Raw genomic sequence first — 14798 nt, forward strand, 5'->3', positions numbered from 1 at the left:
TTCCCTGGCTCATCACAGAAAAGAGAAACTATTTCTGCTATATCCTCCAGGACCACTTGGCCACAAAAAATAATGCACCACCCCCAGGCTGGGCTCCCTGCTTCTTTTGATATCGCTAGGATAGGCTTAACAGGGGAAACACGGCAGAAGCAGAGCATCATTGGCATTTCACGTTAATGTGATACTTTTGCTGCCTGCAAGACCAAGAGGGGTTGCGTGTGAGTTACGGTCAGCCTCCTGGCTCCCCGGATGATGACAGAATGTCAATCACATGCGGATAGTGAACACGCAGCTTGCAGATGCTTAGCACCTGGCTGCACAACGAGCTGGCAGGGGCACTCACCATATTCTGTGCTGCAAAATCACAGGAAAGGCTGTTTACAAACCTGCGAAAGGAGGAAGTTTCATTCAAAGAAAAAGACTTTAGAGGAAATCCAGCTGCCTGGCAACATAATCTTCTTCCCCCACCTTCATCTTCCTGGGGACCTTGCAGTAAGTAAAGCAAAAATGACCATTATAGGGAGAAAACATGACAGGGTGAGAAAGAGAGAGTTCTTTGAAGGCAAGTAGTATATAGTCAGTTTACCGGCAGCTTCTTTTAGGGGCTGGTGGTTGCATTTCCTTCTAAACTGCTGAATATCTGGACTTTATTTGAAAGTGATCAGATGAATATCCTCAACCTCATTTTGTTTTCAGTCCTCTGCACTCAGCAGGTATTTCAGTGCTTAATAAAACATGCCCATAAGGCAAAAGAAAGTTCTGTGCTGGATTTTCTAGGAAGCCCGAAGTCAAACATTTATTGCAAATTCAGATGGATGATACAGAACTCAATCACAGCTCCCACCCACAGCCATCAAATACCTTGCTGATTTCATGCAGTTTACCAGGATGACAAAGATCTACCACACTGCAGTGTAGCTCTTCAGCATACAGAAAATCTGGTGACACCACTGGGGAAATTAGTTTTAATAGTAGTGCCTAACTGTTAACCTTTCCATGGTTGGTCACAAACTTAATCTTTGGCTAAATTCTGGTTTCCAGTTTTCCTGTTGTTTTGCCTTACAAAGCTTAGAGTGCTTCTGAATTATTGCCAAGAATGATCATGGTTTTAAATTAGACAATATTCATACACGCACACACACACAGACAATTCATTTGAAGCAAACATCAGCAATTAGATTTTACTCCCGGAAACCTGATAGAGCGAAAGAGAGAGAGAGAGAGAATGAGAAGCGGAGAAGCAAGAACAAAGAGTTGCTCCTGGAACTCTGTGTTTACATAAATTTTCTCCTCACCCCTTTTCCTAAAGTGTTAAGAATATCATTTTGGAATGCTTTGGCAGGACACCAAAGATTATCGCCGCCATATTTCAGAATCATACATAGAATTATAATCTCCATTCCTAGCCGAGGGCTATCCTGAGCCCTAAGAAATGCCTTTTCTTGCTTTCTCCCTCTATTCCAGAAACTCCTAATGTACGAGTAGTTGCAGGTTTGAAAGAACCAAACACAATGCCTGCACTGCTTTTCTCTTTTTAAATCTCTCCCTAAGAGTCACCTCTAAGCCAACTGGTTTTACCTACCTCAGCCTCCTCCAGACAGCTAATCCCAACCTACAATATTGAACATTCCTGACTTCTACATTCCACTGACCCCTAATCCTTTAAATCCTTCCCACACTCCCCTTCTCCACATTCCTTGGATTTATCAAACTTTTGTAATTCAGGATTATTTTGCATATTTATCTTGGGTCACTCTGGGATACACAAAACTATTCTAGTGTTAAGTGAGTTTGCACACCGTGAAGAAGTTAGAAGTAGGTGAGATATAAATCCAGATACTAGGACACTGTCGAGTGTACTAAACGCTGAGTTTAGGGAGCCAGACTGAGCAAATTAAAATATAGGGTATCCAATTAAATTTGAATTTCAGGTAAATGATGTATTTTGTATAAGTATGCCCTTTGCAATATTTGGGATACATTTATACCAAAATTTATTTGTTGTTTACCTGACATTCAGATTTATCTGAGCATCCTATATGTTCTCTGGCAACCTTAGCTGAATTTGGACATGGTGAGGAGGAAGTCAAAGTTTAATTAATCAATAATATCCCAGAAGCTGACTTCAACAAAGTGACAGAAGATCCATGTCCTGCCTCAGGTTTTAGGATAAGAAAGCCTGTAGCAGAACAGGCAAAACAGGGCTTGCAGCTGCCCTTCCGCTGTCCAATGCCCATGGCAAACGTCCTTAATCAATCAAGACACCCTTTTCTGGCTTCAACACAGCCACTCAGGCATCCATCACAAATCAATCAGACTTTGCTTGTGAGATGAAAGCTTTACTCCCTGGCCTAAACAGGGCTGAACGTATGGAAATATTTAGAGTTTCTCAGGCTTAGTTCCCAGGCAAATCTCAATGGATTTTCCTGTATTCTCCAAAAAATAGAAAATAAAGTAAAAAAAAAAAAAACACAAAAATCTATTACCCTAAAAATCTGTGAAATTCCAGAGTTGTCGCTAGATAGCTCAGTTGGGGCCTTACTAATGAACGATTCTCTGGTAGTGATTCTGAAAATATGGATTATAATCCACATTGGATTGCCTGAAAATGCAATGCTTTCCTTGGTTCTTACAGCTAAATGATGTTCAATTCATATACTATACTGTCATTTTTACAGACATTCAAAGGTTACATATGGGCTACTTACTAAATAAATGAGTTAAAGTTACTTAAATGGTGCATTCCCAAAATTAAATTCTTGCTTCGGTAGAGTTTACTGATAATTCTAATTCAGGGTCCTACATTGCCAGGTAATGCTGGCAAGATTGCATAACTCTCATTGAGCACAACTTGTGCAATTCCTGCAGTTTTCAGGAAGCATACTTGGTTATCAATGTGGTCTTGACTTGGTCATGGTTTGCAAATGCCTCCGACTTATGAATTACTTTTGGTTTAGCTTCTTCATTTACATTGGACTTTGTTGTGGATTGTTTGGTTAACCCCAGAGTGTATAGTGATATATGCTTCCATCAACAGTATTTGAGGACCATAATTTTGCAATCACTAGTCTTTGAGTCATATATACATTGTGATTCAAATAGGAGTCATCTCTACCACTCTTTTAAGGCAAACCACAAAAATTTGCTTATATAGTGACACGTTCCCTCTTATTACCACATTCTTTTCCCTCTTTAGAGTGAGAATGGATATAATAAGTGGGCTATGGGGTCTTTTGTCCTGCCAATCTGCACTATGGTCAAAAATAGTTTGAGAAATACTTTTCTAGAGCAATCACTCTCAATTGTAATCAGGTGATATTAAATATTAATACAGGTAATGATATCACATGGCCAAATCTTTCTCATATCAAGAAAAACGTCATAGCAAGAAACATTAATTTTATGATACATAAAATTACAATCAAAAGCACATCACTAATTTTTTTTTAATTATTAAACTAAGCATGACTGACTCCAATTCTTTTTCCGTGAATATTTATCTCCTCTTCTTTTATTCTTTATTATGTTTACTGACAGTTGCTAGCATCAAGTAATGGCAAAAGTCAGATCTTTTAAAAAAATGGATGGGAAAAAATATCTTTAAATTGACAAATTATTTTCCATTTCATGTGTTTTTCTTGCAAACTGGGAAAATACTTCTGCTATTCTATTTTAGGCCTATGCCACTTTGGTTTCTTTAGGGGCACAAACCAAATGTGTCACAAACTAGCAGTGAATTATGAAATCAATGAAGCAGGTGTTGACTACTATTTTTTTTTAAGAATAGGATAGCATAACATAGCGTAGCATGGCATAGCGTAGAATAAACCACATACGTTTTGCTTCCTGGAAATTTTTCTTCAGCTACGTGTGTGTGCACACATCTTCTAGGCCACAATGTAAAATTAATTTCTTATCATGTGGGAGGGTCTTGGTTAAAAAGTTCAAAAAATGTTGCTCTAGAGTAATGCATCTCCAACTTTAATATGTAAAAATTACCAGAGACTCTTGTTAAAATGCAGGTCTAGGGTAGGGTACTACATTGAGTATTTCCATAAAACTCCAAAGTGATTCTGATGCTGCTGGTCCAGGGGATCACAGTCTGAATAAACAGCCTAGAGAAAGAGCCACAAGCCATGTGCAGAGGCAGACTAGCCTTCTACAGGAATGGCGAATGAAACTCCGTATGCCTGTGTATCTCACTAAGGATGCCCACGTAGCACGAGGAGGCTCCAGCTGCCTAATCGGGCTTAGGTTGTTTTTCCTATGACTGAGTCTGTTTACCTCCCCTTCTCTGCTGTCTCCTCTCTTTCCTTCACTCTCCTCCAAGTGTGTTTCATCAAAAAGTGGGAAAAGATTATTGGCCACAAGTCACTGACATGAAACAGCTCAAAACAGGTATAGCAATCGGAGATACACGGTTGATGAGAACTCTGGACTAACATCACCTCAATATCTATTTTCCACGCTGCCATTCACAGAATCTGTTCAAAACACAAATCTGCCTCTGTCTGGCTCCTCCTTAAAACTCTTCAGTGGCTCCTCATTGTCTGTGGATTAAGTCCCATCTCTTAAGACATGCTCTGCTTCCCTCCAGGCTTTTTTCCCTCCACTAGAGTTACTAGAACTCAGCACAGCTTTACACAACATCTATTTGTTCTTGCATCTTCAAGTGTGAATTCTTCATCTGGATAACTCCTATTTATCCTTCAAGACGCACCTTCAAGAACTTTCCTAACTACTTCCTTCCTCCACATGCACACACACACGCACACCTGGTTACTCTTAGAGATTTAATTGGACCTAAAAGGATCCGGTGTATGTGTGGCTGTGCATGTGTGTATGGCCCAGGGATGGCTCTGCCCCTTGGCAAAATAGAATTCCAAGTTCCAACATTAATCTTTAACTACTTCCATAGGACTCACCTCCTGTCCTGGTACTCTAAATACACTCAACACTCTAGGATTTTCAGTTGAGGTCAAGTTTTGGTCAATTATATGTCTATTACATTTCTTCCATCTTAGGATGTACTTGCTCTTCAAAGAAATTTCCAGCTAGCATCAATGCCCTTTCCAGTGAATGATTGATTTTCCGTAAGTAGAAGGATTATGTACTCCTTTTAACTGCTTCCCTACAGATATCCGGCTTCTGTAGATGATGCTTTTGGTGTTCCTAAAGCCATCCTTGAGTGCTTGGCTGTATCTGGGTTAAGTGCAAAGATAGTCTAAAAATGGTATTATTATTATTACAGATATTATTCAGGAATAGCTGAATAATGATTATAAATGCTGCGCTGTATGACAGGCACCCAAAGCATATATTCCCCTTTGATAATATAGTCTACTCAAGATTTTCAAATACATTTCTACACCCTGTTTATCTGTTATTGTTAGAGAATGATGTATCCCACATAAAATAATATTATAGAAGACCAAGGCTTCCCCTTTTTGGTGTGTTTCATTACGTAGATGCTCAATGCTTTTTTTAAAAATGGCGTGATTTCAATTCTAATCATTTTACATTAAATATTTCCAACCTATACAACATATTTCTTTGCTTTATTAAACAAGGGATTCTAAACTTCATCCACTCTTTTTTAGATTGTGTTAACATTATGACTACTGATGTTTATAATAAAAATGTAGAGTTTTTTCTTTTTTTTGCTGTTGGCTTATCTTTTTTATTCAGTCTTTCTTTCTCTTATCAGCTCCTCTTTTCAATGCATTTTAGCTTCAAGAAAGATGACCCAGTCATTAGAATTGATCAGAAAAGAGTGCAAGCCAGCAACAGGCTGGGAGTCAGAAAACCCGAGTTCTAGTCCTGAGCGATTATTAACTATCTGCATGAGCTTGGACAATCCCTCTCCTCCAGCTTCAGTGTCCTGATCTGAAAGGTGTGTGGGTGACACAATCTTGAAGGTCCCCTCCAGCTCTAGAAGTTTCTTCCTCACCTCTTCTCCTGTAAATAGCCATCCTGTCCTCTGTTCTCACACTCTCCATCTTCACATTTACACCTGAGCCTGGAAAGTGCTTCCCCCAAGGCATTCAATACTTTGTCCCACCTTCATTCTGCTGATCTGGTCCCAGGTGAGACATCACCACTTCCTGGGCACCCTCTTTGGAGCTCTAAATCTGGGTTTACATCCCTCTCTTGGTTACTCTCATAATATCCACATTCCTTCTTATATGCTGTGCATAATTGTCTATCTCCCTTCACCAGACTGGGTACAGCTGAAGAGAAGGGGCTTGCCTTCATTGTCCCATAGCCCTAGCACAGGTCCTAGCATGCAAGATGGGATTGGGTATTGGATAGGAGATATAATGAAAGAGCCATCACTTTCAATCATTCAAGGAATCAATAAACCCAGTTGACCACCATAGAGCTTCCTTAAAGTATGATGCAGTAACTCAGAACATCAACTGTCCTTTTTGCTCTGTTCTATTGAGACTAAAATTGCTAGAAATATCCTCTGGATAAGCTTCTTCCCTGAATAAGTTACTCTAGATAATGAAAACTTTCATCTTCTTTGTAACTCTTCCAAAAACACAGGGTGAGGTTTATATGTTTCTCTCCTTTCATTTCTGTACCTGGACTTTTTAAGGTGGGGTATTCTGATTCATGGAGAGGTGTGAATAGAAGTGACCTCACCATGGGTGGGGTCGATCTTAACCCTAATCCCTCCCAAGACCCTGCCTTGACTCATCCTCTGATCCCTCTCGCAGGCTAAAAGCCCTTCTCTGCTGCTTTCCCCTTTAAAAGTTAAAGGAGAGAAAAACACCAAAAAACCTCCTTTTTATAGGAAATCTGCCAATAACCACAGGGCATTGGCTGATCACTATGGTGTTTTATGAGAATTTCTCATTTTACGTCTACACCTTCTACAGATGTAGGAAAACTATTGTGGATTCATCTGTAAAGAATGCGGTGCATCCAGATACGTTTCATAGCATGACAGGCAAGTTACTTCTAGAGTGAATTTTTATGTTTTGTTTTTAGGCAGAGATTATTTTTCTGGAACTTGATAGGTTGAATGCTGCTTGTTTCTCTTTTCTTAAATTGCTTAGAGGGAGCTCAATGTTAATTGAGTATTATTGAGACCCTTAATTCAATTAATTGACATTTTTTATGACTTGCCACTTGAAAGCTACCCTTCCTCTTTGTCTGCTAGCATGCTTTATCTTCTTTTTTCTTGAATTCTTCTGAATTCACAAACTCCAAAATATTTTGCCTTAGAATGACCTTACCGTTCAAAGTAGAAGCTCATTGTTTTCATGTCAAAGCTACATTTAGTTAAATGATAAAAATCTTATCAGTTTCCCTTATTATTCTATAAATATATATAGAAGGAGTTTGATTTTGTCAAATACTAGGTAATCATAATATAGGATTTGTCCTAAATGTCAAAAACGGCTTGGGAGAGATTCCTCAAAGACCCACGAAATCCCTGTTGGGCACCACTGAGTTGTTGGTTTCACGACAAAAAGAGCTAAAGAATAAAAGCTGAGTAGAGAGAAAAATTAAGTTACAAAAAAACTGCTCTTTAAATTGTGCATTTAAGGCATATCAGGGATAACAAAGACACAGCTTTGCAGTAATTTGTTTTGCAGAATAAAATTCTAAGAACTGTTTTGTTTATTATCAGGTTTTGTTGCTGTCGTTGTCCTTTTATAAATAATTTTTCCACATCTCTCGAGACAAGTGGCTTCCTGTATTAAAATTGTGCAATTGTTCCCTCACTCCAGAAGTTTCATTATCTATCTATGACTGCTAATTAATATAGCCCAGAACTGTTATTAATGCTTGATTTACGTATCTACCCTGGGGAACAATTTACCCCCATTCTTTCTGACACTCAATGGCATATTTGTTCTTATGTCACATGGGGGAAATTCAAGAACTTGGGACTTTTGCCAAATTCTCTAAATTCTTGAATTCAAACATTTTTAACAAGATGAAACAGGAAATCCAAAGAAGAGTATTCTCTGAGTAGGAAAACACCTCTTAATTAAAGAAAAGCAATAAGACAGGCCCTTATTTCAGGGCACTTGACTGGGCTGTGAAAAAGGTAGCATGCTGGATTGTTTCAGAAAGTTCCTTCCCAAAGCAACTTGAGAGGACTTTCAGTATCAATTTCCATCACATGGCTCAGCTGGGATGTTAGTTTGTCCAGAGAGTAGAACTAAGATGACCTTCTACCAAGGGACCTAGGTCAGTGCTATTCAAAGTTTGTTCCAGGGACTGGAGCTGGTCTTCAAACTGTTTATTACCTGTCCATAGTGACAAAAGAATGGAAATTGAAAGTATTTAGAAACTTTTTAGTGAATTGACTTACTTCAACATCCAAGTTCATGATCAGCACACTTGTGTTTGTATGTCTCTTCTTTCCTTATGTTTCTAGCAATTCATTTTTATTGTAGCTTATTAAAAAATCAGTCTTTCTCAGATTGGAAATAAATAATAAAACCTGGTCCTTCACCATATATAGTTTGAGAATAAGCACTGATGTCTACATTCCTTGAGGCACTTTTAGAGTGCAACCATCAAGGATGTGACTGATGATGGGCATAGCTATGGAAAAGGCACAAAAGAGGTGGCTGCCTAGGGAGTCCCCACTGTTTGAAGTCTTCTTCCCAGAGGACCCTTAATGAAGAAGTAGGGATACCACCATTACTGCCCAGTAAGCATCAGGAAGAGTGTTGGAGATGTTTTTACTTACGTCTTCATGAAAAAAAAGGAAATAATAATTTCTTACTAGGAAAAGGTACTAGACTCTTCTCCCTCACAAATCAAATAGGGGCTCAAGACAATTTGAAAAAAATAAAACCCTCTAAACTGATGTCTGGCACTCAGAGCTTCAGCTAAGAGGCACAGCATAGTAAAAGATGATTCCTTTTGTAGGTTCATTATCCAGAAGAAGTATAAGGAAGATTAGGACCACAGTGGGTTGGAGCATCTTTTATTTCACCAAAAAGTTACATGAACTTAGATCACGTAAAGAATTTTCACAAATAAGCATCCTTAGAGGATCTAGAGACTATCATAAAAGAATTACTGCTCAGGGGTGTTTCTTCAAACTCCTAGTCGCTTCTTGATGGTATAAGAGAAAACACAAAAAATAGAATATGTATGAAGTAGAAGTGTCCAAACCTTCTAAGGCAAGCTGTATCAGCACAATCCATGACTGGCAAAGTCTAAATTGCTTGCTGAAAGCCAAACAGTTTTCAATATTAATCTATCAGTGAATACTATAGGACATTGTCAGAGAAAAGTAAGAAAGATTTCCATTTGGCCCCATAGGACATTTTTCAATTTAGCATGGCACTCCATGTAACTTTAAGTACATCTTAAAGTCCATCTTACACCCATTAAAGTACATCTTACATCAATTTATTTTGATTTTCAAAAATAATCAGTGCTGCCTAAAGGTGAACATTTTAATGCTTGAAGTTCTCCATAATATCCTTACGCCTCTGAAAAGGAAAAGGATGCTGAATGTCATATTTGCTCAGACTTATTAGCCCTAGTTACCTGGAGATATCAAAAATAACCATGGGAGGAAATGTCTAGAAGTCTGATGGGCACTGACTTTCTATTTCTCAAAGCAGAACATCAATAAATGAACAGTATTCTAATGATAGTACTTGAATGTTTACTTGCGGCTTCCATGAACATGTTCTCATGAACATCCATGAGAGAAGTATTTTGTATACTGCAACATCCCACCCAGGTGAGACTTTAAGAGACACCATGAAACATTCCTGAGATTCACCATTCTCATTGGATCCTTATCAGGGCAAGTGAATAACATGATACAAAATTTGCCAGAGACATGCCATAATGCCACCCAAAATAACATTTCAGAATTTACTCCAAAATTTTGAAGTTTGACTGAGCACTGAGCTGTGTTCTTGCATTTGCTGTGAAGGGTGGGGTGGTAGAGCTCCTACTCAATTTGCCAGGTGGCTAAGGAAATAAAATCCTACTCCTCTTGCTTGCCTTTGTCTGTAGATGTACCCAATGCTGAATAGAAAGAGCCACACAATGAAATGAGGGCACATTGTTCAGAAAACTAAGAAGTCATTTGTTACTTTCATAAACTGGGCACATTCATAAAGCCTAAAATAGCAAATATGTGGAAAGCTACACCCTACCAAGTGATAGGAGAGAAATTCAGAGCCCCTACTAAACAATTTACTACTTTTATCAGTCAGGAAACTGATGAGACAAGGAACCAAAAGATGTCTAGCTTTACAAATTTAAGTATCAGTAAAATTTTTAGGCTACAACAGGGCAAATCCCTTTATCCCAATTTTAGAAGCTCAGTGATACACTGTAGCGCAGGAACACAGAAGACAAAGAAGTCATCTTTTATTAGATTATCTTACCATCCAACCACTAATATTGGAGATACCCCCCAGGTCAAAGCAGGCCACCTCCCATTAATGTATTTACCTGTCATTCAAAAATAAAGTGATGGTTGAAACTGTGCTCAAATATTTGGAGTGTTTTCTTATCTTAGAAGAAAAATAGTAATAGAAAGCAATAAATGTTGTGGTTTCAATTTTGTCAGGAGATGTGTTTTCTTTCAGCAATTATTTAGGAGAAATAACATTTTCATCCCTCCTCTTCCTTCTTCTCCTCTCCTTCTTTTTGTCCTTCTTCTATGCTATTTCCACCTTAGAAAGGTGTCAGAGCCAACAGTAGCAACCCTAGAACCTTCCTTGGCTGGTGTTGGCGGGTGGGGAGGGTCATCTGTTGAAAACTCTTTTAGAAAATAAAATTAAGTATTCAACGTTAGTTGTGAACTGCGTCCTCTCTAATACCAAGCCTCCAGAATGCCCCTGCTGGACCACCAGTGCCGATGGCTTCTTCCCAAGAAAGTCTTTGCAGCTCCCTTCATTCCAATGACTTTATTAACAATCATGGTGTCATTGTGACTGGGGCAGCAGACCCATGATAAGATTCTTTCCTTCCTCCCCTCGTGATGACTTCTGTCCAGTAATGAAATCTCCATCCACCAAAAAAGGGAAGAAATTAGGCAAATGTTATACTTTAATGCCTTTTCCTTCTAGATATAGAAGATTTATAAATGTCAGAGAATGCATTTGATTCCAGAGAAGACAAAGAGGAAGGGGTGGGGGTGGAAAAGTAATGAAGGCTTATGTTCTAAATATGAATATCAGTTTCGAAAAGCTCTCTGTTCCTGAACTTGAATAAGTTCATTTAACCTCCCTGCTTGCATTTTACCACCCAGATTGGAGGAACTAATTCAAAACAGAACTAATCTGAGAACTCCACTTAGGTTAGTGTTTCTAAAATGCTTCACACAGTATAAAAGGGGAATCTAGGTGCCAAATGCTATTACTGTCTGCTCCTGCCATGTTTCAAATTGACCTCTGACCTCTGATAACAATGGAGTGTGAAACCAGCTTTAAAATCTATGTAATGCTAAACTGGCTGCAAGGGAAAATGGAAAAAGTAAGTCTGGCTGAGTTAAGCTGTAGCATACCACAATTTCACAGTTGAACCAAAAGTAGTACAGATTCAAATTGTAGGGTGTAGAGAGCCTAAACTTTGAAGTCAATGCCCTGGAAAGTAGAAGGGGGAGCTTATTTATATCTGCAAGTTAACCCTTAAGTAGGACAAGATCAGGCAACAGAACTCCAGCTACTACTGTAAGCACATCTCTTAAGTTACTGAATTCAACTTACCATGATAATATTAATATATTAGTTGCAGCTCACCTTTAATGATCCCTAATACGTACCCTGAAGTGTGCTAAATGTTTGAGGTGTATTACTTCACACCTTTACACTACACAATAAAGAAGAGTATATTATTACTCCCATTTTACACAGACAGTATATAGAGGCTAAATACATTGTTTAGGGTCACTTGGAGAGTAATCAGGGAAGCCAGGATCAAAACTCATGCTGACTGGCCCCATGGACCACAGACTACAACAAAACATTTATTTTGCGGCAAAAATATTTGATTAGAGGCCGGCCCCATGGTGTAGTGGTTAAAAGTTTGGCACATGCCACTTTGGCGGCGCAGGTTCACAGGTTTGGATCCCGGGTTCACAGGCGTGAGCCTACACCACTTATCCTTTGCCAGTGACCCACATATAAAACGGAGGAAGACTGGCATAGATGTTAGCTCAGGGTAAATCTTTCTCTGGCGAAAAATATGTACATTTGGTTGACAACCAGCAGATAGTCAGTACTTCTCTCAACACTTGCCTGTGTCTTGAAGACCATTTACGTGTCAACATTCTATGACCTCCAGAGCTGTAGCTTAAAGGAATGTGCAGGTTGCAGATGAATCTCTAGCTCTCTTTGTACATTCTCTGTAAAATTCACATTTAAGTCTATCACACTCTCAGTCAAGTCCCTTTCCTGTTGTTAAGGATTTCTCTAAGAATTTTATTATATCTGAGGACCCCAGGCTATATCTCCACTGTCCCCTCTCATCCTTGTTCTTCTTTTACAGAGGAAGGCAGAACAAGGAGGATATTTTTTCCCTGAAGAGATGGACTGACTTCAGAGTAACTTTGACCATTGTGCTTCCATCACTTTCACCACAGGCACAGCATCCTTCATTCTGCTCTGGAAGACATAGTCGCCATACCTCCCTTTGTGTCCCCAGACTTCCCCAAACACTGTTGACAGTTTAGAAAAGATCCCAAAGAAACACAACCCTCTGCCTTAGCTTTTCCTTTGGCTTTCAGCTAATTTTCTCCTCCTCTCTGGAGCATTCATTTCATTTCCAAAAGGTCCTGGAGAAAACTACTTCTAGGTAGTTAGAAATCTGAGAAAAGTTTCCATGTAAAAGCCAAAAAAAATTTTTTTATTAAAAAAATAATAACTTGTCAATTTAAAGGGAGACATTTTTTATTACACTGACTCAAATTTCTGTGGCCAAAATCTTCTTTCCCCATCATGACAATCTCCCTATTCAGTGAAAGGTATTTGAGATTTCCTTCTTTTTCTCAGCTCTGCTCTAAACGCTACAGATGTAAAAGTATGAGGGGGTGACTCCTTGTACTCCCAATTCCTTATAAAATGTTGCTGAGAAATTTTGTGTAGTGTGCTCTATCAGAAGTTGCTTTATTTCTCTTATTAAAGCATCTATTTCCACATTAATGAGCCTTACCATTGTCTAAGTATCTGGTCAAAGTTAAGGGAAAGATCAGAAAAGATGGAGATAAAATCTGGCAAGGTCAGTGAGACCTAGCAGAGACTTCTGCAGGCCTTAAGAGGTCCTGAATATAGGAATGAAGGTGAAAGAAGGGGTAAGAATAGACAAAAACAAAAGATTATTGAAAATCCAACTTTGGTGACTGGCCCATTCAAAGATAATGGGCAAATCTAAGACAGCTGAGTTCAGACTACAAGTCCAGAAGTCCAGGCTGGGCAGAGAGGCAGAGGTCAAATCTAAACTCTGAATATACAGCTAGAATTTTGGGATTCAAATGACAAAAGGGGAAATTGCAAATTTCAGAAGACTTGAAAATACATCTCAACAACTGGGGTAGGACTATTGTATCAAGACAGCTGACTGGTTGAAACATCCTCTGAAATGGTCCAATCAGGGCTAAGAGGAGGTGCTTCTCCCACAGGTGAGCAAGGCTCGGTGGGTGCTTGAGCAGAGGTAGAAACCTAGGGGCTTGGAACATCCTCTCAGGGACCATGTTGTCCTCTCAAAGGCAAATATGCTGGTAAATTACCAGTGTTGACGCAGTATGATCTTTTGCATAGATGATGATGTATTTATTCACTAGGACCAAAGAGTAGATAGTCAGTAAGAGTCAATTTCCTCCTTTTTAGGACTACTATACTTATATTAGAAAAGGGTAGTGTTCATATATGACAGTCTTCTGGGAATCCCATAGATCAAATGTTTTGGTTCTGACCTGATTCTGCGAAGTACACTCATGCAGTCATGCATACCTACTCTGAACAGAGATGCTCAGGCTTCAAATGAAGCTCCTGAGCATTCATCTAAGAAATATTATTTTCATTTCTGCCAAGATCAGTTAACTTTTACTAATCCAGTCAAGAACTCAACCTCTGTCCCACAGTAGTTAAATCTGAGATGAGGGTAGGGTATGGTAGATAGAATAATGTCCACACCCTAATCCCCAATACTTATGAACTTATGTACATGACCATGGAGAATAAAGTTTACAGATGGAGTTAAGTTTGCTAACCAGCTAAATTTGAGGTGGAGGGATTATCCCGGATTATCTGGGTGGGCCCAGTGTAATCACAAGGGATTTTTAGAAGTAGAAGGAGGAGGCAGAAGGAGGTCAGTCAGAGAAGGACACGTGATGATGGAAGCAGAGGTTGGAGAGACACAATGTGAGAAGGACCCAACACTCCACTGCTAGCTTTGAAAATGGAAGAGAGCCATGGCACAAGAAATGTCGACAGTCTCTAGAAACTGGACAAGGCAAGAAAACAGATTCTCCCCTGCAACCTCCAGAAAGGAACTCAGGCCTGCCAACACCTTGACTTTAGCTTAGTGAGATCCACATCAGATTTCTGGTCTGCAAAACTGTAAGATACTAAATTTTATGTTGTTTTAAGCCACAAATTTGTGGTAATTTGTTAAGCTTCTGTAGAAAACTCATACAAATAATTTCTAAAAGTTACCAAACATTTCTGAACCATCAACCAAGTATTCATATGCAAGACAAAAGGGAGTCTTCCTTGCAAAGGGAATTTCCCATATTAAAGAGAAAGTTTGCAATGGTGTCTTCCCACATGTTTAAGGTGGCCAGGCAACAAATGCCC

At 39.0% G+C, this 14798-nt stretch overlaps 1 long non-coding RNA gene across 1 annotated transcript; it reads left to right on the forward strand.

Moving 5' to 3' along the window:
* Positions 1–295: 295 nt before the first annotated feature.
* Positions 296–14598, forward strand: LOC139083250 (uncharacterized). The gene is made up of 2 exons (XR_011539806.1): positions 296–492; positions 12493–14598. It is a non-coding gene; the product is annotated as an uncharacterized lncRNA (long non-coding RNA).
* Positions 14599–14798: the final 200 nt, after the last annotated feature.

This window comes from Equus przewalskii, chromosome 5, assembly GCF_037783145.1.
Source record: "Equus przewalskii isolate Varuska chromosome 5, EquPr2, whole genome shotgun sequence".
In the NCBI taxonomy this organism is placed as follows: domain Eukaryota; kingdom Metazoa; phylum Chordata; class Mammalia; order Perissodactyla; family Equidae; genus Equus; species Equus przewalskii.